Below are 24,925 nucleotides of genomic sequence, written 5' to 3'. Positions count from 1 at the left end.
ACAGAAATGACTTTAAACACACTTTTTTAGTTGAAAAAGTAATATTTCACATACAACCGTCATTTAAAGTCAAAAGATTAAATGTTAAAATTTCATCAATATTGACCATTTTTTGAACGTTCGACAGGTCCGGGGTCATCGTTTTTCATCAGAAAATTGATTTTTTGGACTCTACCAAAAATGATTCAAAATGTCATTGGGATCGGGCCTCATGTTGAATAACCACTTTTTAGACCCTCACAGTGACCAAAATTGCCATTTTTACAGAGTTTTCGCTCACTCAAAAGCTTCAATTTTGACCAATTTCAGGCACAGAAATGACTTTAAACACACTTTTTTAGTTGAAAAAGTAATATTTCACATCCAACCGTCATTTAAAGTCAAAAGATTAAATGTTAAAATTTCATCAATATTGACCATTTTTTGAACGTTTGACAGGTCCGGGGTCATCGTTTTTCATCAGAAAATTGATTTTATGGACTCTACCAAAAATGATTCAAAATGTCATTGGGATCGGGCCTCATGTTGAATAACCACTTTTTAGACTCTCACAGTGACCAAAATTGCCATTTTTACAGAGTTTCCGCTTACTCAAAAGCTTCAATTTTGACCAATTTCAGGCACAGAAATGACTTTAAACACACCTTTTTTAGTTGAAAAAGTTATATTTCACATCCAACCGTCATTTAAAGTCAAAAGAATAAATGTTAAAATTTCATCAATATTGACCATTTTTTTAACGTTCGACAGGTCCGGGGTCATCGTTTTTCATCAGAAAATTGATTTTTTGGACTCTACCAAAAATGATTCAAAATGTCATTGGGATCGGGCCTCATGTTGAATAACCACTTTTTAGACCCTCACAATGACCAAAATTGCCATTTTTACAGAGTTTTCGCTTACTCAAAAGCTTCAATTTTGACCAATTTCAGGCACAGAAATGACTTTAAACACACTTATTTTAGTTGAAAAAGTAATAATTCACATCCAACCGTCATTTAAAGTCAAAAGATTAAATGTTAAAATTTCATCAATATTGACCACTTTTTTGAACGTTCGACAGGTCCGGGGTCATCGTTTTTCATCAGAAAATTGATTTTTTGGACTCTACAAAAAATGATTCAAAATGTCATTGGGATCGGGCCTCATGTTGAAAAACTACTTTTTAGACCCTCACAGTGACCAAAATTGCCATTTTTCAGAGTTTTCGCTTACTCAAAAGCTTCAATTTTGACCAATTTCAGGCACAGAAATGACTTTAAACACACTTTTTTTAGTTGAAAAAGTAATATTTCACATCCAACCGTCATTTAAAGTCAAAAGATTAAATGTTAAAATTTCATCAATATTGACCATTTTTTGAACGTTTGACAGGTCCGGGGTCATCGTTTTTCATCAGAAAATTGATTTTTTGGACTCTACCAAAAATGATTCAAAATGTCATTGGGATCGGGCCTCATGTTGAATAACCACTTTTTAGACCCTCACAGTGACCAAAATTGCCATTTTTACAGAGTTTTCGCTTACTCAAAAGCTTCAATTTTGACCAATTTCAGGCACAGAAATGACTTTAAACACACTTTTTTTAGTTGAAAAAGTAATATTTCACATCCAACCATCATTTAAAGTCAAAAGATTAAATGTTAAAATGTCATCAATATTGACCATTTTTTGAACGTTCGACAGGTCGTCGTTTTTCATCAGAAAATTGATTTTTTGGACTCTACCAAAAATGATTCAAAATGTCATTTGGATCGGGCCTCATGTTGAATAACCACTTTTTAAACCCTTACAGTGACCAAAATTGCCATTTTTACAGAGTTTTCGCTTACTCAAAAGCTTCAATTTTGACCAATTTCAGGCACAGAAATGACTTTAAACACACTTATTTCAGTTGAAAAAGTAATATTTCACATCCAACCGTCATTTAAAGTCAAAAGATTAAATGTTAAAATTTCATCAATATTGACCATTTTTTGAACGTTCGACAGGTCCGGGGTCATCGTTTTTCATCAGAAAATTGATTTTTTGGACTCTACCAAAAATGATTCAAAATGTCATTGGGATCGGGCCTCATGTTGAATAACTACTTTTTAGACCCTCACAGTGACCAAAATTGCCATTTTTACAGAGTTTTCACTTACTCAAAAGCTTCAATTTTGACCAATTTCAGGCACAGAAATGACTTTAAACACACTTATTTTAGTTGAAAAAGTAATAATTCATATCCAACCGTCATTTAAAGTCAAAAGATTAAATGTTAAAATGTCATCAATATTGACCATTTTTTGAACGTTCGACAGGTCCGGGGTCATCATTTTTCATCAGAAAATGGATTTTTTGGACTCTACCAAAAATGATTCAAAATGTCATTGGGATCGGGCCTCATGTTGAATAACCACTTTTTAGACCCTCACAGTGACCAAAATTGCCATTTTTACAGAGTTTTCGCTCACTCAAAAGCTTCAATTTTGACCAATTTCAGGCACAGAAATGACTTTAAACACACTTTTTTTAGTTGAAAATGTCATATTTCACATCCAACCGTCATTAAAAGTCAAAAGATTAAATGTTAAAATTTCATCAATATTGACCATTTTTTGAACGTTTGACAGGTCCGGGGTCATCGTTTTTCATCAGAAAATTGATTTTTTGGACTCTACCAAAAATGATTCAAAATGTCATTGGGATCGGGCCTCATGTTGAATAACCACTTTTTAGACTCTCACAGTGACCAAAATTGCCATTTTTACAGAGTTTCCGCTTACTCAAAAGCTTCAATTTTGACCAATTTCAGGCACAGAAATGACTTTAAACACACTTTTTTTAGTTGAAAATGTCATATTTCACATACAACCGTCATTTAAAGTCAAAAGATTAAATGTTAAAATTTCATCAATATTGACCATTTTTTTGAACGTTCGACAGGTCCGGGGTCATCGTTTTTCATCAGAAAATTGATTTTTTGGACTCTACCAAAAATGATTCAAAATGTCATTGGGTTCGGGCCTCATGTTGAATAACCACTTTTTAGACCCTCACAGTGACCAAAATTGCCATTTTTCAGAGTTTTCGCTTACTCAAAAGCTTCAATTTTGACCAATTTCAGGCACAGAAATGACTTTAAACACACTTTTTTTAGTTGAAAAAGTAATATTTCACATCCAACCGTCATTTAAAGTCAAAAGATTAAATGTTAAAATTTCATCAATATTGACCATTTTTTGAACGTTTGACAGGTCCGGGGTCATCGTTTTCATCAGAAAATTGATTTTTTGGACTCTACCAAAAATGATTCAAAATGTCATTGGGATCGGGCCTCATGTTGAATAACCACTTTTTAGACCCTCACAGTGACCAAAATTGCCATTTTTACAGAGTTTTCGCTTACTCGAAAGCTTCAATTTTGACCAATTTCAGGCACAGAAATGACTTTAAACACACTTTTTTTAGTTGAAAAAGTAATATTTCACATCCAACCATCATTTAAAGTCAAAAGATTAAATGTTAAAATGTCATCAATATTGACCATTTTTTGAACGTTCGACAGGTCGTCGTTTTTCATCAGAAAATTGATTTTTTGGACTCTACCAAAAATGATTCAAAATGTCATTGGGATTGGGCCTCATGTTGAATAACTACTTTTTAGACCCTCACAGTGACCAAAATTGCAATTTTTACAGAGTTTTCGCTTACTCAAAAGCTTACATTTTGACCAATTTCAGGCACAGAAATGACTTTAAACACACTTTTTTTAGTTGAAAAAGTAATATTTCACATCCAACCGTCATTTAAAGTCAAAAGATTCAATGTTAAAATTTCATCAATGTTGACCATTTTTTGAACGTTCGACAGGTCTGGGGTCATCGTTTTTCATCAGAAAATTGATTTTTTGGACTCTACCAAAAATGATTCAAAATGTCATTGGGATTGGGCCTCATGTTGAATAACTACTTTTTAGACCCTCACAGTGACCAAAATTGCCATTTTTACAGAGTTTTCGCTTACTCAAAAGCTTCAATTTTGACCAATTTCAGGCACAGAAATGACTTTAAACACACTTATTTTAGTTGAAAAAGTAATATTTCACATCCAACCGTCATTTAAAGTCAAAAGATTAAATGTTAAAATTTCATCAATATTGACCATTTTTTGAACGTTCGACAGGTCCGGGGTCATCGTTTTTCATCAGAAAATTGATTTTTTAGACTCTACCAAAAATGATTCAAAATGTCATTGGGATCGGGCCTCATGTTGAATAACTACTTTTTAGACCCTCACAGTGACCAAAATTGCCATTTTTACAGAGTTTTCGCTTACTCAAAAGCTTCAATTTTGACCAATTTCAGGCACAGAAATGACTTTAAACACACCTTTTTTAGTTGAAAAAGTTATATTTCACATCCAACCGTCATTTAAAGTCAAAAGAATAAATGTTAAAATTTCATCAATATTGACCATTTTTTTAACGTTCGACAGGTCCGGGGTCATCGTTTTTCATCAGAAAATTGATTTTTTGGACTCTACCAAAAATGATTCAAAATGTCATTGGGATCGGGCCTCATGTTGAATAACCACTTTTTAGACCCTCACAATGACCAAAATTGCCATTTTTACAGAGTTTTCGCTTACTCAAAAGCTTCAATTTTGACCAATTTCAGGCACAGAAATGACTTTAAACACACTTATTTTAGTTGAAAAAGTAATAATTCACATCCAACCGTCATTTAAAGTCAAAAGATTAAATGTTAAAATTTCATCAATATTGACCACTTTTTTGAACGTTCGACAGGTCCGGGGTCATCGTTTTTCATCAGAAAATTGATTTTTTGGACTCTACAAAAAATGATTCAAAATGTCATTGGGATCGGGCCTCATGTTGAAAAACTACTTTTTAGACCCTCACAGTGACCAAAATTGCCATTTTTCAGAGTTTTCGCTTACTCAAAAGCTTCAATTTTGACCAATTTCAGGCACAGAAATGACTTTAAACACACTTTTTTTAGTTGAAAAAGTAATATTTCACATCCAACCGTCATTTAAAGTCAAAAGATTAAATGTTAAAATTTCATCAATATTGACCATTTTTTGAACGTTTGACAGGTCCGGGGTCATCGTTTTTCATCAGAAAATTGATTTTTTGGACTCTACCAAAAATGATTCAAAATGTCATTGGGATCGGGCCTCATGTTGAATAACCACTTTTTAGACCCTCACAGTGACCAAAATTGCCATTTTTACAGAGTTTTCGCTTACTCAAAAGCTTCAATTTTGACCAATTTCAGGCACAGAAATGACTTTAAACACACTTTTTTTAGTTGAAAAAGTAATATTTCACATCCAACCATCATTTAAAGTCAAAAGATTAAATGTTAAAATGTCATCAATATTGACCATTTTTTGAACGTTCGACAGGTCGTCGTTTTTCATCAGAAAATTGATTTTTTGGACTCTACCAAAAATGATTCAAAATGTCATTTGGATCGGGCCTCATGTTGAATAACCACTTTTTAAACCCTTACAGTGACCAAAATTGCCATTTTTACAGAGTTTTCGCTTACTCAAAAGCTTCAATTTTGACCAATTTCAGGCACAGAAATGACTTTAAACACACTTTTTTTAGTTGAAAAAGTAATATTTCACATCCAACCGTCATTTAAAGTCAAAAGATTAAATGTTAAAATTTCATCAATATTGACCATTTTTTGAACGTTTGACAGGTCCGGGGTCATCGTTTTTCATCAGAAAATTGATTTTTTGGACTCTACCAAAAATGATTCAAAATGTCATTGGGATCGGGCCTCATGTTGAATAACCACTTTTTAGACCCTCACAGTGACCAAAATTGCCATTTTTACAGAGTTTTCGCTTACTCAAAAGCTTCAATGTTGACCAATTTCAGGCACAGAAATGACTTTAAATACACTTTTTTTAGTTGAAAAAGTAATATTTCACATCCAACCGTCATTTAAAGTCAAAAGATTAAATGTTAAAATTTCATCAATATTGACCATTTTTTGAACGTTCCACAGGTCCGGGGTCATCGTTTTTCATCAGAAAATTGATTTTTTGGACTCTACCAAAAATGATTCAAAATGTCATTGGGATTGGGCCTCATGTTGAATAACCACTTTTTAGACCCTCACAGTGACCAAAATTGCCATTTTTACAGAGTTTTTGCTTACTCAAAAGCTTCAATTTTGACCAATTTCAGGCACAGAAATGACTTTAAACAAACTTATTTTAGTTGAAAAAGTAATAATTCACATCCAACCGTCATTTAAAGTCAAAAGATTAAATGTTAAAATTTCATCAATATTGACCACTTTTTTGAACGTTCGACAGGTCCGGGGTAATCGTTTTTCATCAGAAAATTGATTTTTTGGACTCTACCAAAAATGATTCAAAATGTCATTTGGATCAGGCCTCATGTTGAATAACCACTTTTTAAACCCTCACAGTGACCAAAATTGCCATTTTTACAGAGTTTTCGCTTACTCAAAAGCTTCAATTTTGACCAATTTCAGGCACAGAAATGACTTTAAACACACTTTTTTTAGTTGAAAAAGTAATATTTCACATCCAACCGTCATTTAAAGTCAAAAGATTAAATGTTAAAATTTCATCAATATTGACCACTTTTTTGAACGTTCGACAGGTCCGGGGTCATCGTTTTTCATCAGAAAATTGATTTTTTGGACTCTACCAAAAATGATTCAAAATGTCATTGGGATCGGGCCTCATGTTGAATAACCACTTTTTAGACCCTCACAGTGACCAAAATTGCCATTTTTACAGAGTTTTCGCTTACTCAAAAGCTTCAATTTTGACCAATTTCAGGCACAGAAATGACTTTAAACACACTTTTTTTAGTTGAAAATGTAATATTTCACATCCAACCGTCATTTCAAGTCAAAAGATTAAATGTTAAAATTTCATCAATATTGACCATTTTTTGAACGTTCGACAGGTCCGGGGTCATCGTTTTTCATCAGAAAATTGATTTTTTGGACTCTACCAAAAATGATTCAAAATGTCATTGGGAGCGGGCCTTCATGTTGAATAACCACTTTTTAGACCCTCACAGTGACCAAAATTGCCATTTTTACGGAGTTTTCGCTTACTCAAAAGCTTCAATTTTGACCAATTTCAGGCACAGAAATGACTTTAAACACACTTATTTTAGTTGAAAAAGTCATATTTCACATCCAACCGTCATTTAAAGTCAAAAGATTAAATGTTAAAATTTCATCAATATTGACCATTTTTTTGAACGTTCGACAGGTCCGGGGTCATCGTTTTTCATCAGAAAATTGATTTTTTGGACTCTACCAAAAATGATTCAAAATGTCATTGGGTTCGGGCCTCATGTTGAATAACCACTTTTTAGACCCTCACAGTGACCAAAATTGCCATTTTTACAGAGTTTTCGCTTACTCAAAAGCTTCAATTTTGACCAATTTCAGGCACAGAAATGACTTTAAACACACTTAAAATTAGTTGAAAAAGTAATATTTCACATCCAACCGTCATTTAAAGTCAAAAGATTAAATGTTAAAATTTCATCAATATTGACCATTTTTTGAACGTTCGACAGGTCCGGGGTCATCGTTTTTCATCAGAAAATTGATTTTTTGGACTCTACCAAAAATGATTCAAAATGTCATTGGGATTGGGCCTCATGTTGAATAACCACTTTTTAGACCCTCACAGTGACCAAAATTGCCATTTTTACAGAGTTTTCGCTTACTCAAAAGCTTCAATTTTGACCAATTTCAGGCACAGAAATGACTTTAAACACACTTATTTTAGTTGAAAAAGTAATAATTCACATCCAACCGTCATTTAAAGTCAAAAGATTAAATGTTAAAATTTCATCAATATTGACAACTTTTTTGAACGTTCGACATGTGGGGTCATCGTTTTTCATCAGAAAATTGATTTTTTGGACTCTACCAAAAATGATTCAAAATGTCATTGGGATCGGGCCTCATGTTGAATAACCACTTTTTAGACTCTCACAGTGACCAAAATTGCCATTTTTACAGAGTTTCCGCTTACTCAAAAGCTTCAATTTTGACCAATTTCAGGCACAGAAATGACTTTAAACACACTTATTTTAGTTGAAAAAGTAATAATTCACATCCAACCGTCATTTAAAGTCAAAAGATTAAATGTTAAAATTTCATCAATATTGACCACTTTTTTGAACGTTCGACAGGTCCGGGGTCATCGTTTTTCATCAGAAAATTGATTTTTTGGACTCTACCAAAAATGATTCAAAATGTCATTGGGATCGGGCCTCATGTTGAATAACCACTTTTTAGACCCTCACAGTGACCAAAATTGCCATTTTTACAGAGTTTTCGCTTACTCAAAAGCTTCAATTTTGACCAATTTCAGGCACAGAAATGACTTTAAACACACTTTTTTTAGTTGAAAAAGTAATATTTCACATCCAACCGTCATTTAAAGTCAAAAGATTAAATGTTAAAATTTCATCAATATTGACCATTTTTTGAACGTTCGACAGGTCCGGGGTCATCGTTTTTCATCAGAAAATTGATTTTTTGGACTCTACCAAAAATGATTCAAAATGTCATTGGGATTGGGCCTCATGTTGAATAACTACTTTTTAGACCCTCACAGTGACCAAAATTGCCATTTTTACAGAGTTTTCGCTTACTCAAAAGCTTACATTTTGACCAATTTCAGGCACAGAAATGACTTTAAACACACTTTTTTTAGTTGAAAAAGTAATATTTCACATCCAACCGTCATTTAAAGTCAAAAGATTCAATGTTAAAATTTCATCAATGTTGACCATTTTTTGAACGTTCGACAGGTCTGGGGTCATCGTTTTTCATCAGAAAATTGATTTTTTGGACTCTACCAAAAATGATTCAAAATGTCATTGGGTTCGGACCTCATGTTGAATAACCACTTTTTAGACCCTCACAGTGACCAAAATTGCCATTTTTACAGAGTTTTCGCTTACTCAAAAGCTTCAATTTTGACCAATTTCAGGCACAGAAATGACTTTAAACACACTTATTTTAGTTGAAAAAGTAATATTTCACATCCAACCGTCATTTAAAGTCAAAAGATTAAATGTTAAAATTTCATCAATATTGACCATTTTTTGAACGTTCGACAGGTCCGGGGTCATCGTTTTTCATCAGAAAATTGATTTTTTAGACTCTACCAAAAATGATTCAAAATGTCATTGGGATCGGGCCTCATGTTGAATAACTACTTTTTAGACCCTCACAGTGACCAAAATTGCCATTTTTACAGAGTTTTCGCTTACTCAAAAGCTTCAATTTTGACCAATTTCAGGCACAGAAATGACTTTAAACACACCTTTTTTAGTTGAAAAAGTAATATTTCACATCCAACCGTCATTTAAAGTCAAAAGATTAAATGTTAAAATTTCATCAATATTGACCACTTTTTTGAACGTTCGACAGGTCCGGGGTCATCGTTTTTCATCAGAAAATTGATTTTTTGGACTCTACCAAAAATGATTCAAAATGTCATTTGGATCGGGCCTCATGTTGAATAACCACTTTTTAAACCCTTACAGTGACCAAAATTGCCATTTTTACAGAGTTTTCGCTTACTCAAAAGCTTCAATTTTGACCAATTTCAGGCACAGAAATGACTTTAAACACACTTATTTCAGTTGAAAAAGTAATATTTCACATCCAACCGTCATTTAAAGTCAAAAGATTAAATGTTAAAATTTCATCAATATTGACCATTTTTTGAACGTTCGACAGGTCCGGGGTCATCGTTTTTCATCAGAAAATTGATTTTTTGGACTCTACCAAAAATGATTCAAAATGTCATTGGGATCGGGCCTCATGTTGAATAACTACTTTTTAGACCCTCACAGTGACCAAAATTGCCATTTTTACAGAGTTTTCACTTACTCAAAAGCTTCAATTTTGACCAATTTCAGGCACAGAAATGACTTTAAACACACTTATTTTAGTTGAAAAAGTAATAATTCATATCCAACCGTCATTTAAAGTCAAAAGATTAAATGTTAAAATTTCATCAATATTGACAACTTTTTTGAACGTTCGACATGTGGGGTCATCGTTTTTCATCAGAAAATTGATTTTTTGGACTCTACCAAAAATGATTCAAAATGTCATTGGGATCGGGCCTCATGTTGAATAACCACTTTTTAGACTCTCACAGTGACCAAAATTGCCATTTTTACAGAGTTTCCGCTTACTCAAAAGCTTCAATTTTGACCAATTTCAGGCACAGAAATGACTTTAAACACACTTATTTTAGTTGAAAAAGTAATAATTCACATCCAACCGTCATTTAAAGTCAAAAGATTAAATGTTAAAATTTCATCAATATTGACCACTTTTTTGAACGTTCGACAGGTCCGGGGTCATCGTTTTTCATCAGAAAATTGATTTTTTGGACTCTACCAAAAATGATTCAAAATGTCATTGGGATCGGGCCTCATGTTGAATAACCACTTTTTAGACCCTCACAGTGACCAAAATTGCCATTTTTACAGAGTTTTCGCTTACTCAAAAGCTTCAATTTTGACCAATTTCAGGCACAGAAATGACTTTAAACACACTTTTTTTAGTTGAAAAAGTAATATTTCACATCCAACCGTCATTTAAAGTCAAAAGATTAAATGTTAAAATTTCATCAATATTGACCATTTTTTGAACGTTCGACAGGTCCGGGGTCATCGTTTTTCATCAGAAAATTGATTTTTTGGACTCTACCAAAAATGATTCAAAATGTCATTGGGATTGGGCCTCATGTTGAATAACTACTTTTTAGACCCTCACAGTGACCAAAATTGCCATTTTTACAGAGTTTTCGCTTACTCAAAAGCTTACATTTTGACCAATTTCAGGCACAGAAATGACTTTAAACACACTTTTTTTAGTTGAAAAAGTAATATTTCACATCCAACCGTCATTTAAAGTCAAAAGATTCAATGTTAAAATTTCATCAATGTTGACCATTTTTTGAACGTTCGACAGGTCTGGGGTCATCGTTTTTCATCAGAAAATTGATTTTTTGGACTCTACCAAAAATGATTCAAAATGTCATTGGGTTCGGACCTCATGTTGAATAACCACTTTTTAGACCCTCACAGTGACCAAAATTGCCATTTTTACAGAGTTTTCGCTTACTCAAAAGCTTCAATTTTGACCAATTTCAGGCACAGAAATGACTTTAAACACACTTATTTTAGTTGAAAAAGTAATATTTCACATCCAACCGTCATTTAAAGTCAAAAGATTAAATGTTAAAATTTCATCAATATTGACCATTTTTTGAACGTTCGACAGGTCCGGGGTCATCGTTTTTCATCAGAAAATTGATTTTTTAGACTCTACCAAAAATGATTCAAAATGTCATTGGGATCGGGCCTCATGTTGAATAACTACTTTTTAGACCCTCACAGTGACCAAAATTGCCATTTTTACAGAGTTTTCGCTTACTCAAAAGCTTCAATTTTGACCAATTTCAGGCACAGAAATGACTTTAAACACACCTTTTTTAGTTGAAAAAGTAATATTTCACATCAAACCGTCATTTAAAGTCAAAAGAATAAATGTTAAAATTTCATCAATATTGACCATTTTTTTAACGTTCGACAGGTCCGGGGTCATCGTTTTTCATCAGAAAATTGATTTTTTGGACTCTACCAAAAATGATTCAAAATGTCATTGGGATCGGGCCTCATGTTGAATAACCACTTTTTAGACCCTCACAATGACCAAAATTGCCATTTTTACAGAGTTTTCGCTTACTCAAAAGCTTCAATTTTGACCAATTTCAGGCACAGAAATGACTTTAAACACACTTATTTTAGTTAAAAAAGTAATAATTCACATCCAACCGTCATTTAAAGTCAAAAGATTAAATGTTAAAATTTCATCAATATTGACCACTTTTTTGAACGTTCGACAGGTCCGGGGTCATCGTTTTTCATCAGAAAATTGATTTTTTGGACTCTACAAAAAATGATTCAAAATGTCATTGGGATCGGGCCTCATGTTGAAAAACTACTTTTTAGACCCTCACAGTGACCAAAATTGCCATTTTTCAGAGTTTTCGCTTACTCAAAAGCTTCAATTTTGACCAATTTCAGGCACAGAAATGACTTTAAACACACTTTTTTTAGTTGAAAAAGTAATATTTCACATCCAACCATCATTTAAAGTCAAAAGATTAAATGTTAAAATGTCATCAATATTGACCATTTTTTGAACGTTCGACAGGTCGTCGTTTTTCATCAGAAAATTGATTTTTTGGACTCTACCAAAAATGATTCAAAATGTCATTTGGATCGGGCCTCATGTTGAATAACCACTTTTTAAACCCTTACAGTGACCAAAATTGCCATTTTTACAGAGTTTTCGCTTACTCAAAAGCTTCAATTTTGACCAATTTCAGGCACAGAAATGACTTTAAACACACTTATTTCAGTTGAAAAAGTAATATTTCACATCCAACCGTCATTTAAAGTCAAAAGATTAAATGTTAAAATGTCATCAATATTGACCATTTTTTGAACGTTCGACAGGTCCGGGGTCATCATTTTTCATCAGAAAATGGATTTTTTGGACTCTACCAAAAATGATTCAAAATGTCATTGGGATCGGGCCTCATGTTGAATAACCACTTTTTAGACCCTCACAGTGACCAAAATTGCCATTTTTACAGAGTTTTCGCTCACTCAAAAGCTTCAATTTTGACCAATTTCAGGCACAGAAATGACTTTAAACACACTTTTTTTAGTTGAAAATGTCATATTTCACATCCAACCGTCATTAAAAGTCAAAAGATTAAATGTTAAAATTTCATCAATATTGACCATTTTTTGAACGTTTGACAGGTCCGGGGTCATCGTTTTTCATCAGAAAATTGATTTTTTGGACTCTACCAAAAATGATTCAAAATGTCATTGGGATCGGGCCTCATGTTGAATAACCACTTTTTAGACTCTCACAGTGACCAAAATTGCCATTTTTACAGAGTTTCCGCTTACTCAAAAGCTTCAATTTTGACCAATTTCAGGCACAGAAATGACTTTAAACACACTTTTTTTAGTTGAAAAAGTAATATTTCACATACAACCGTCATTTAAAGTCAAAAGAATAAATGTTAAAATCTCATCAATATTGACCATTTTTTTAACGTTCGACAGGTCCGGGGTCATCGTTTTTCATCAGAAAATTTATTTTATGGACTCTACCAAAAATGATTCAAAATGTCATTGGGAGCGGGCCTCATGTTGAATAACCACTTTTTAGACCCTCACAGTGACCAAAATTGCCATTTTTACAGAGTTTTCGCTTACTCAAAAGCTTCAATTTTGACCAATTTCAGGCACAGAAATGACTTTAAACACACTTTTTTAGTTGAAAAAGTAATATTTCACATACAACCGTCATTTAAAGTCAAAAGATTAAATGTTAAAATTTCATCAATATTGACCATTTTTTGAACGTTCGACAGGTCCGGGGTCATCGTTTTTCATCAGAAAATTGATTTTTTGGACTCTACCAAAAATGATTCAAAATGTCATTGGGATCGGGCCTCATGTTGAATAACCACTTTTTAGACCCTCACAGTGACCAAAATTGCCATTTTTACAGAGTTTTCGCTCACTCAAAAGCTTCAATTTTGACCAATTTCAGGCACAGAAATGACTTTAAACACACTTTTTTAGTTGAAAAAGTAATATTTCACATCCAACCGTCATTTAAAGTCAAAAGATTAAATGTTAAAATTTCATCAATATTGACCATTTTTTGAACGTTTGACAGGTCCGGGGTCATCGTTTTTCATCAGAAAATTGATTTTATGGACTCTACCAAAAATGATTCAAAATGTCATTGGGATCGGGCCTCATGTTGAATAACCACTTTTTAGACTCTCACAGTGACCAAAATTGCCATTTTTACAGAGTTTCCGCTTACTCAAAAGCTTCAATTTTGACCAATTTCAGGCACAGAAATGACTTTAAACACACCTTTTTTAGTTGAAAAAGTTATATTTCACATCCAACCGTCATTTAAAGTCAAAAGAATAAATGTTAAAATTTCATCAATATTGACCATTTTTTTAACGTTCGACAGGTCCGGGGTCATCGTTTTTCATCAGAAAATTGATTTTTTGGACTCTACCAAAAATGATTCAAAATGTCATTGGGATCGGGCCTCATGTTGAATAACCACTTTTTAGACCCTCACAATGACCAAAATTGCCATTTTTACAGAGTTTTCGCTTACTCAAAAGCTTCAATTTTGACCAATTTCAGGCACAGAAATGACTTTAAACACACTTATTTTAGTTGAAAAAGTAATAATTCACATCCAACCGTCATTTAAAGTCAAAAGATTAAATGTTAAAATTTCATCAATATTGACCACTTTTTTGAACGTTCGACAGGTCCGGGGTCATCGTTTTTCATCAGAAAATTGATTTTTTGGACTCTACAAAAAATGATTCAAAATGTCATTGGGATCGGGCCTCATGTTGAAAAACTACTTTTTAGACCCTCACAGTGACCAAAATTGCCATTTTTCAGAGTTTTCGCTTACTCAAAAGCTTCAATTTTGACCAATTTCAGGCACAGAAATGACTTTAAACACACTTTTTTTAGTTGAAAAAGTAATATTTCACATCCAACCGTCATTTAAAGTCAAAAGATTAAATGTTAAAATTTCATCAATATTGACCATTTTTTGAACGTTTGACAGGTCCGGGGTCATCGTTTTTCATCAGAAAATTGATTTTTTGGACTCTACCAAAAATGATTCAAAATGTCATTGGGATCGGGCCTCATGTTGAATAACCACTTTTTAGACCCTCACAGTGACCAAAATTGCCATTTTTACAGAGTTTTCGCTTACTCAAAAGCTTCAATTTTGACCAATTTCAGGCACAGAAATGACTTTAAACACACTTTTTTTAGTTGAAAAAGTAATATTTCACATCCAACCATCATTTAAAGTCAAAAGATTAAATGTTAAAATGTCATCAATATTGACCATTTTTTGAACGTTCGACAGGTCGTCGTTTTTCATCAGAAAATTGATTTTTTGGACTCTACCAAAAATGATTCAAAATGTCATTTGGATCGGGCCTCATGTTGAATAACCACTTTTTAAACCCTTACAGTGACCAAAATTGCCATTTTTACAGAGTTTTCGCTTACTCAAAAGCTTCAATTTTGACCAATTTCAGGCACAGAAATGACTTTAAACACACTTATTTCAGTTGAAAAAGTAATATTTCACATCCAACCGTCATTTAAAGTCAAAAGATTAAATGTTAAAATTTCATCAATATTGACCATTTTTTGAACGTTCGACAGGTCCGGGGTCATCGTTTTTCATCAGAAAATTGATTTTTTGGACTCTACCAAAAATGATTCAAAATGTCATTGGGATCGGGCCTCATGTTGAATAACTACTTTTTAGACCCTCACAGTGACCAAAATTGCCATTTTTACAGAGTTTTCACTTACTCAAAAGCTTCAATTTTGACCAATTTCAGGCACAGAAATGACTTTAAACACACTTATTTTAGTTGAAAAAGTAATAATTCATATCCAACCGTCATTTAAAGTCAAAAGATTAAATGTTAAAATGTCATCAATATTGACCATTTTTTGAACGTTCGACAGGTCCGGGGTCATCATTTTTCATCAGAAAATGGATTTTTTGGACTCTACCAAAAATGATTCAAAATGTCATTGGGATCGGGCCTCATGTTGAATAACCACTTTTTAGACCCTCACAGTGACCAAAATTGCCATTTTTACAGAGTTTTCGCTCACTCAAAAGCTTCAATTTTGACCAATTTCAGGCACAGAAATGACTTTAAACACACTTTTTTTAGTTGAAAATGTCATATTTCACATCCAACCGTCATTAAAAGTCAAAAGATTAAATGTTAAAATTTCATCAATATTGACCATTTTTTGAACGTTTGACAGGTCCGGGGTCATCGTTTTTCATCAGAAAATTGATTTTTTGGACTCTACCAAAAATGATTCAAAATGTCATTGGGATCGGGCCTCATGTTGAATAACCACTTTTTAGACTCTCACAGTGACCAAAATTGCCATTTTTACAGAGTTTCCGCTTACTCAAAAGCTTCAATTTTGACCAATTTCAGGCACAGAAATGACTTTAAACACACTTTTTTTAGTTGAAAATGTCATATTTCACATACAACCGTCATTTAAAGTCAAAAGATTAAATGTTAAAATTTCATCAATATTGACCATTTTTTTGAACGTTCGACAGGTCCGGGGTCATCGTTTTTCATCAGAAAATTGATTTTTTGGACTCTACCAAAAATGATTCAAAATGTCATTGGGTTCGGGCCTCATGTTGAATAACCACTTTTTAGACCCTCACAGTGACCAAAATTGCCATTTTTCAGAGTTTTCGCTTACTCAAAAGCTTCAATTTTGACCAATTTCAGGCACAGAAATGACTTTAAACACACTTTTTTTAGTTGAAAAAGTAATATTTCACATCCAACCGTCATTTAAAGTCAAAAGATTAAATGTTAAAATTTCATCAATATTGACCATTTTTTGAACGTTTGACAGGTCCGGGGTCATCGTTTTTCATCAGAAAATTGATTTTTTGGACTCTACCAAAAATGATTCAAAATGTCATTGGGATCGGGCCTCATGTTGAATAACCACTTTTTAGACCCTCACAGTGACCAAAATTGCCATTTTTACAGAGTTTTCGCTTACTCGAAAGCTTCAATTTTGACCAATTTCAGGCACAGAAATGACTTTAAACACACTTTTTTTAGTTGAAAAAGTAATATTTCACATCCAACCATCATTTAAAGTCAAAAGATTAAATGTTAAAATGTCATCAATATTGACCATTTTTTGAACGTTCGACAGGTCGTCGTTTTTCATCAGAAAATTGATTTTTTGGACTCTACCAAAAATGATTCAAAATGTCATTGGGATTGGGCCTCATGTTGAATAACTACTTTTTAGACCCTCACAGTGACCAAAATTGCAATTTTTACAGAGTTTTCGCTTACTCAAAAGCTTACATTTTGACCAATTTCAGGCACAGAAATGACTTTAAACACACTTTTTTTAGTTGAAAAAGTAATATTTCACATCCAACCGTCATTTAAAGTCAAAAGATTCAATGTTAAAATTTCATCAATGTTGACCATTTTTTGAACGTTCGACAGGTCTGGGGTCATCGTTTTTCATCAGAAAATTGATTTTTTGGACTCTACCAAAAATGATTCAAAATGTCATTGGGATTGGGCCTCATGTTGAATAACTACTTTTTAGACCCTCACAGTGACCAAAATTGCCATTTTTACAGAGTTTTCGCTTACTCAAAAGCTTCAATTTTGACCAATTTCAGGCACAGAAATGACTTTAAACACACTTATTTTAGTTGAAAAAGTAATATTTCACATCCAACCGTCATTTAAAGTCAAAAGATTAAATGTTAAAATTTCATCAATATTGACCATTTTTTGAACGTTCGACAGGTCCGGGGTCATCGTTTTTCATCAGAAAATTGATTTTTTAGACTCTACCAAAAATGATTCAAAATGTCATTGGGATCGGGCCTCATGTTGAATAACTACTTTTTAGACCCTCACAGTGACCAAAATTGCCATTTTTACAGAGTTTTCGCTTACTCAAAAGCTTCAATTTTGACCAATTTCAGGCACAGAAATGACTTTAAACACACCTTTTTTAGTTGAAAAAGTTATATTTCACATCCAACCGTCATTTAAAGTCAAAAGAATAAATGTTAAAATTTCATCAATATTGACCATTTTTTTAACGTTCGACAGGTCCGGGGTCATCGTTTTTCATCAGAAAATTGATTTTTTGGACTCTACCAAAAATGATTCAAAATGTCATTGGGATCGGGCCTCATGTTGAATAACCACTTTTTAGACCCTCACAATGACCAAAATTGCCATTTTTACAGAGTTTTCGCTTACTCAAAAGCTTCAATTTTGACCAATTTCAGGCACAGAAATGACTTTAAACACACTTATTTTAGTTGAAAAAGTAATAATTCACATCCAACCGTCATTTAAAGTCAAAAGATTAAATGTTAAAATTTCATCAATATTGACCACTTTTTTGAACGTTCGACAGGTCCGGGGTCATCGTTTTTCATCAGAAAATTGATTTTTTGGACTCTACAAAAAATGATTCAAAATGTCATTGGGATCGGGCCTCATGTTGAAAAACTACTTTTTAGACCCTCACAGTGACCAAAATTGCCATTTTTCAGAGTTTTCGCTTACTCAAAAGCTTCAATTTTGACCAATTTCAGGCACAGAAATGACTTTAAACACACTTTTTTTAGTTGAAAAAGTAATATTTCACATCCAACCGTCATTTAAAGTCAAAAGATTAAATGTTAAAATTTCATCAATATTGACCATTTTTTGAACGTTTGACAGGTCCGGGGTCATCGTTTTTCATCAGAAAATTGATTTTTTGGACTCTACCAAAAATGATTCAAAATGTCATTGGGATCGGGCCTCATGTTGAATAACCACTTTTTAGACCCTCACAGTGACCAAAATTGCCATTTTTACAGAGTTTTCGCTTACTCAAAAGCTTCAATTTTGACCAATTTCAGGCACAGAAATGACTTTAAACACACTTTTTTTAGTTGAAAAAGTAATATTTCACATCCAACCATCATTTAAAGTCAAAAGATTAAATGTTAAAATGTCATCAATATTGACCATTTTTTGAACGTTCGACAGGTCGTCGTTTTTCATCAGAAAATTGATTTTTTGGACTCTACCAAAAATGATTCAAAATGTCATTTGGATCGGGCCTCATGTTGAATAACCACTTTTTAAACCCTTACAGTGACCAAAATTGCCATTTTTACAGAGTTTTCGCTTACTCAAAAGCTTCAATTTTGACCAATTTCAGGCACAGAAATGACTTTAAACACACTTATTTCAGTTGAAAAAGTAATATTTCACATCCAACCGTCATTTAAAGTCAAAAGATTAAATGTTAAAATTTCATCAATATTGACCATTTTTTGAACGTTCGACAGGTCCGGGGTCATCGTTTTTCATCAGAAAATTGATTTTTTGGACTCTACCAAAAATGATTCAAAATGTCATTGGGATCGGGCCTCATGTTGAATAACTACTTTTTAGACCCTCACAGTGACCAAAATTGCCATTTTTACAGAGTTTTCACTTACTCAAAAGCTTCAATTTTGACCAATTTCAGGCACAGAAATGACTTTAAACACACTTATTTTAGTTGAAAAAGTAATAATTCATATCCAACCGTCATTTAAAGTCAAAAGATTAAATGTTAAAATGTCATCAATATTGACCATTTTTTGAACGTTCGACAGGTCCGGGGTCATCATTTTTCATCAGAAAATGGATTTTTTGGACTCTACCAAAAATGATTCAAAATGTCATTGGGATCGGGCCTCATGTTGAATAACCACTTTTTAGACCCTCACAGTGACCAAAATTGCCATTTTTACAGAGTTTTCGCTCACTCAAAAGCTTCAAATTTGACCAATTTCAGGCACAGAAATGACTTTAAACACACTTTTTTTAGTTGAAAATGTCATATTTCACATCCAACCGTCATTAAAAGTCAAAAGATTAAATGTTAAAATTTCATCAATATTGACCATTTTTTGAACGTTTGACAGGTCCGGGGTCATCGTTTTTCATCAGAAAATTGATTTTTTGGACTCTACCAAAAATGATTCAAAATGTCATTGGGATCGGGCCTCATGTTGAATAACCACTTTTTAGACTCTCACAGTGACCAAAATTGCCATTTTTACAGAGTTTCCGCTTACTCAAAAGCTTCAATTTTGACCAATTTCAGCACAGAAATGACTTTAAACACACTTTTTTTAGTTGAAAATGTCATATTTCACATACAACCGTCATTTAAAGTCAAAGATTAAATGTTAAATTTCATCAATATTGACCATTTTTTTGAACGTTCGACAGGTCCGGGTCATCGTTTTTCATCAGAAAATTGATTTTTTGGACTCTACCAAAAATGATTCAAAATGTCATTGGGTTCGGGCCTCATGTTGAATAACCACTTTTTAGACCCTCACAGTGACCAAAATTGCCATTTTTACAGAGTTTTCGCTTACTCAAAAGCTTCAATTTTGACCAATTTCAGGCACAGAAATGACTTTAAACACACTTTTTTAGTTGAAAAAGTAATATTTCACATTCAACCGTCATTTAAAGTCAAAAGATTAAATGTTAAAATTTCATCAATATTGACCATTTTTTGAACGTTTGACAGGTCCGGGGTCATCGTTTTTCATCAGAAAATTGATTTTTTGGACTCTACCAAAAATGATTCAAAATGTCATTGGGGATCGGGCTCATGTTGAATAACCACTGTTTAGACCCTCACAGTGACCAAAATTGCCATTTTTACAGAGTTTTCGCTTACTCAAAAGCTTCAATGTTGACCAATTTCAGGCACAGAAATGACTTTAAATACACTTTTTTAGTTGAAAAAGTAATATTTCACATCCAACCGTCATTTAAAGTCAAAAGATTAAATGTTAAAATTTCATCAATATTGACCATTTTTTGAACGTTCCACAGGTCCGGGTCATCGTTTTTCATCAGAAAATTGATTTTTTGGACTCTACCAAAAATGATTCAAAATGTCATTGGGATTGGGCCTCATGTTGAATAACCACTTTTTAAGACCCTCACAGTGACCAAAATTGCCATTTTTACAGAGTTTTTGCTTACTCAATAAGCTTCAATTTTTGACCAATTTCAGGCACAGAAATGACTTTAAACAAACTTATTTTAGTTGAAAAAGTAATAATTCACATCCAACCGTCATTTAAAGTCAAAAGATTAAAATGTTAAAATTTCATCAATATTGACCACTTTTTGTGAACGTTCGACAGGTCCGGGGTAATCGTTTTTTCATCAGAAAATTGTTTTTGGACTCTACCAAAAATGATTTCAAAATGTCATTTGGATCAGGCCTCATGTTGAATAACCACTTTTTAAACCCTCACAGTGACCAAAATTGGCCATTTTTACAGAGTTTTCGCTTACTCAAAAGCTTCAATTTTGACCAATTTCAGGCACAGAAATGACTTTAAACACACTTTTTTTAGTTGAAAAAGTAATATTTCACATCCAACCGTCATTTAAAGTCAAAAGATTAAATGTTAAAATTTCATCAATATTGACCACTTTTTTGAACGTTCGACAGGCCGGGGTCATCGTTTTTCATCAGAAAATTGATTTTTGGACTCTACCAAAAATGATTCAAAATGTCATTGGGATCGGGCCTCATGTTGAATAACCACTTTTTAGACCCTCACAGTGACCAAAATTGCCATTTTTACAGAGTTTTCGCTTACTCAAAAGCTTCAATTTTGACCAATTTCAGGCACAGAAATGACTTTAAACACACTTTTTTTTAGTTGAAAAAGTAATATTTCACATCCAACCGTCATTTAAAGTCAAAAGATTAAATGTTAAAATGTCATGAATATTGACCATTTTTGAACATTCGACAGGTCCGGGGTCATCATTTTTCATCAGAAAATGGATTTTTGGGACTCTACCAAAAATTATTCAAAATATCATTGGGATCAGGCCTCATGTTGAATAACCACTTTTTAGACCCTCACAGTGACCAAAATTGCCATTTTTACAGAGTTTTCGCTTACTCAAAAGCTTCAATTTTGACCAATTTCAGGCACAGAAATGACTTTAAACACACTTTTTTTAGTTGAAAATGTCATATTTCACATCCAACCGTCATTAAAAGTCAAAAGATTAATGTTAAAATTTCATCAATATTGACCCATTTTTTGAACGTTTGACAGGTCTCCGGGGTCATCGTTTTTCATCAGAAAATTGATTTTTTGGACTCTACCAAAAATGATTCAAAATGTCATTGGGATCGGGCCTCATGTTGAATAACCACTTTTTAGACTCTCACAGTGACCAAAATTGCCATTTTTACAGAGTTTCCGCTTACTCAAAAGCTTCAATTTTGACCAATTTCAGGCACAGAAATGACTTTAAACACACTTTTTTTAGTTGAAAATGTCATATTTCACATACAACCGTCATTTAAAGTCAAAAGATTAAATGTTAAAATTTCATCAATATTGACCATTTTTTTGAACGTTCGACAGGTCCGGGGTCATCGTTTTTCATCAGAAAATTGATTTTTTGGACTCTACCAAAAATGATTCAAAATGTCATTGGGTTCGGGCCTCATGTTGAATAACCACTTTTTAGACCCTCACAGTGACCAAAATTGCCATTTTTACAGAGTTTTCGCTTACTCAAAAGCTTCAATTTTGACCAATTTCAGGCACAGAAATGACTTTAAACACACTTTTTTTAGTTGAAAAAGTAATATTTCACATCCAACCGTCATTTAAAGTCAAAAGATTAAATGTTAAAATTTCATCAATATTGACCATTTTTTGAACGTTTGACAGGTCCGGGGTCATCGTTTTTCATCAGAAAATTGATTTTTTGGACTCTACCAAAAATGATTCAAAATGTCATTGGGATCGGGCCTCATGTTGAATAACCACTTTTTAGACCCTCACAGTGACCAAAAATTGCCATTTTTACAGAGTTTTCGCTTACTCAAAAGCTTCAATGTTGACCAATTTCAGGCACAGAAATGACTTTAAATACACTTTTTTTAGTTGAAAAAGTAATATTTCACATCCAACCGTCATTTAAAGTCAAAAGATTAAATGTTAAAATTTCATCAATATTGACCATTTTTTGAACGTTCACAGGTCCGGGGTCATCGTTTTTCATCAGAAAATTGATTTTTTGGACTCTACCAAAAATGATTCAAAATGTCATTGGGATTGGGCCTCATGTTGAATAACCACTTTTTAGACCCTCACAGTGACCAAAATTGCCATTTTTACAGAGTTTTTGCTTACTCAAAAGCTTCAATTTTGACCAATTTCAGGCACAGAAATGACTTTAAACAAACTTATTTTAGTTGAAAAAGTAATAATTCACATCCAACCGTCATTTAAAGTCAAAAGATTAAATGTTAAAATTTCATCAATATTGACCACTTTTTTGAACGTTCGACAGGTCCGGGGTAATCGTTTTTCATCAGAAAATTGATTTTTTGGACTCTACCAAAAATGATTCAAAATGTCATTTGGATCAGGCCTCATGTTGAATAACCACTTTTTAAACCCTCACAGTGACCAAAATTGCCATTTTTACAGAGTTTTCGCTTACTCAAAAGCTTCAATTTTGACCAATTTCAGGCACAGAAATGACTTTAAACACACTTTTTTTAGTTGAAAAAGTAATATTTCACATCCAACCGTCATTTAAAGTCAAAAGATTAAATGTTAAAATTTCATCAATATTGACCACTTTTTTGAACGTTCGACAGGTCCGGGGTCATCGTTTTTCATCAGAAAATTGATTTTTTGGACTCTACCAAAAATGATTCAAAATGTCATTGGGATCGGGCCTCATGTTGAATAACCACTTTTTAGACCCTCACAGTGACCAAAATTGCCATTTTTACAGAGTTTTCGCTTACTCAAAAGCTTCAATTTTGACCAATTTCAGGCACAGAAATGACTTTAAACACACTTTTTTTAGTTGAAAATGTAATATTTCACATCCAACCGTCATTTCAAGTCAAAAGATTAAATGTTAAAATTTCATCAATATTGACCATTTTTTGAACGTTCGACAGGTCCGGGGTCATCGTTTTTCATCAGAAAATTGATTTTTTGGACTCTACCAAAAATGATTCAAAATGTCATTGGGAGCGGGCCTTCATGTTGAATAACCACTTTTTAGACCCTCACAGTGACCAAAATTGCCATTTTTACGGAGTTTCGCTTACTCAAAAGCTTCAATTTTGACCAATTTCAGGCACAGAAATGACTTTAAACACACTTATTTTAGTTGAAAAAGTCATATTTCACATCCAACCGTCATTTAAAGTCAAAAGATTAAATGTTAAAATTTCATCAATATTGACCATTTTTTGAACGTTCGACAGGTCCGGGGTCATCGTTTTTCATCAGAAAATTGATTTTTTGGACTCTACCAAAAATGATTCAAAATGTCATTGGGTTCGGGCCTCATGTTGAATAACCACTTTTTAGACCCTCACAGTGACCAAAATTGCCATTTTTACAGAGTTTTCGCTTACTCAAAAGCTTCAATTTTGACCAATTTCAGGCACAGAAATGACTTTAAACACACTTAAAATTAGTTGAAAAAGTAATATTTCACATCCAACCGTCATTTAAAGTCAAAAGATTAAATGTTAAAATTTCATCAATATTGACCATTTTTTGAACGTTCGACAGGTCCGGGGTCATCGTTTTTCATCAGAAAATTGATTTTTTGGACTCTACCAAAAATGATTCAAAATGTCATTGGGATTGGGCCTCATGTTGAATAACCACTTTTTAGACCCTCACAGTGACCAAAATTGCCATTTTTACAGAGTTTTCGCTTACTCAAAAGCTTCAATTTTGACCAATTTCAGGCACAGAAATGACTTTAAACACACTTATTTTAGTTGAAAAAGTAATAATTCACATCCAACCGTCATTTAAAGTCAAAAGATTAAATGTTAAAATTTCATCAATATTGACAACTTTTTTGAACGTTCGACATGTGGGGTCATCGTTTTTCATCAGAAAATTGATTTTTTGGACTCTACCAAAAATGATTCAAAATGTCATTGGGATCGGGCCTCATGTTGAATAACCACTTTTTAGACTCTCACAGTGACCAAAATTGCCATTTTTACAGAGTTTCCGCTTACTCAAAAGCTTCAATTTTGACCAATTTCAGGCACAGAAAT

This window comes from Lissotriton helveticus, chromosome 4_1 (assembly GCF_964261635.1).
Source record: "Lissotriton helveticus chromosome 4_1, aLisHel1.1, whole genome shotgun sequence".
Classification (NCBI taxonomy): domain Eukaryota; kingdom Metazoa; phylum Chordata; class Amphibia; order Caudata; family Salamandridae; genus Lissotriton; species Lissotriton helveticus.
The sequence above is the reverse complement of the archived record's forward strand: the minus strand, read 5'-3'. Positions refer to the sequence as shown.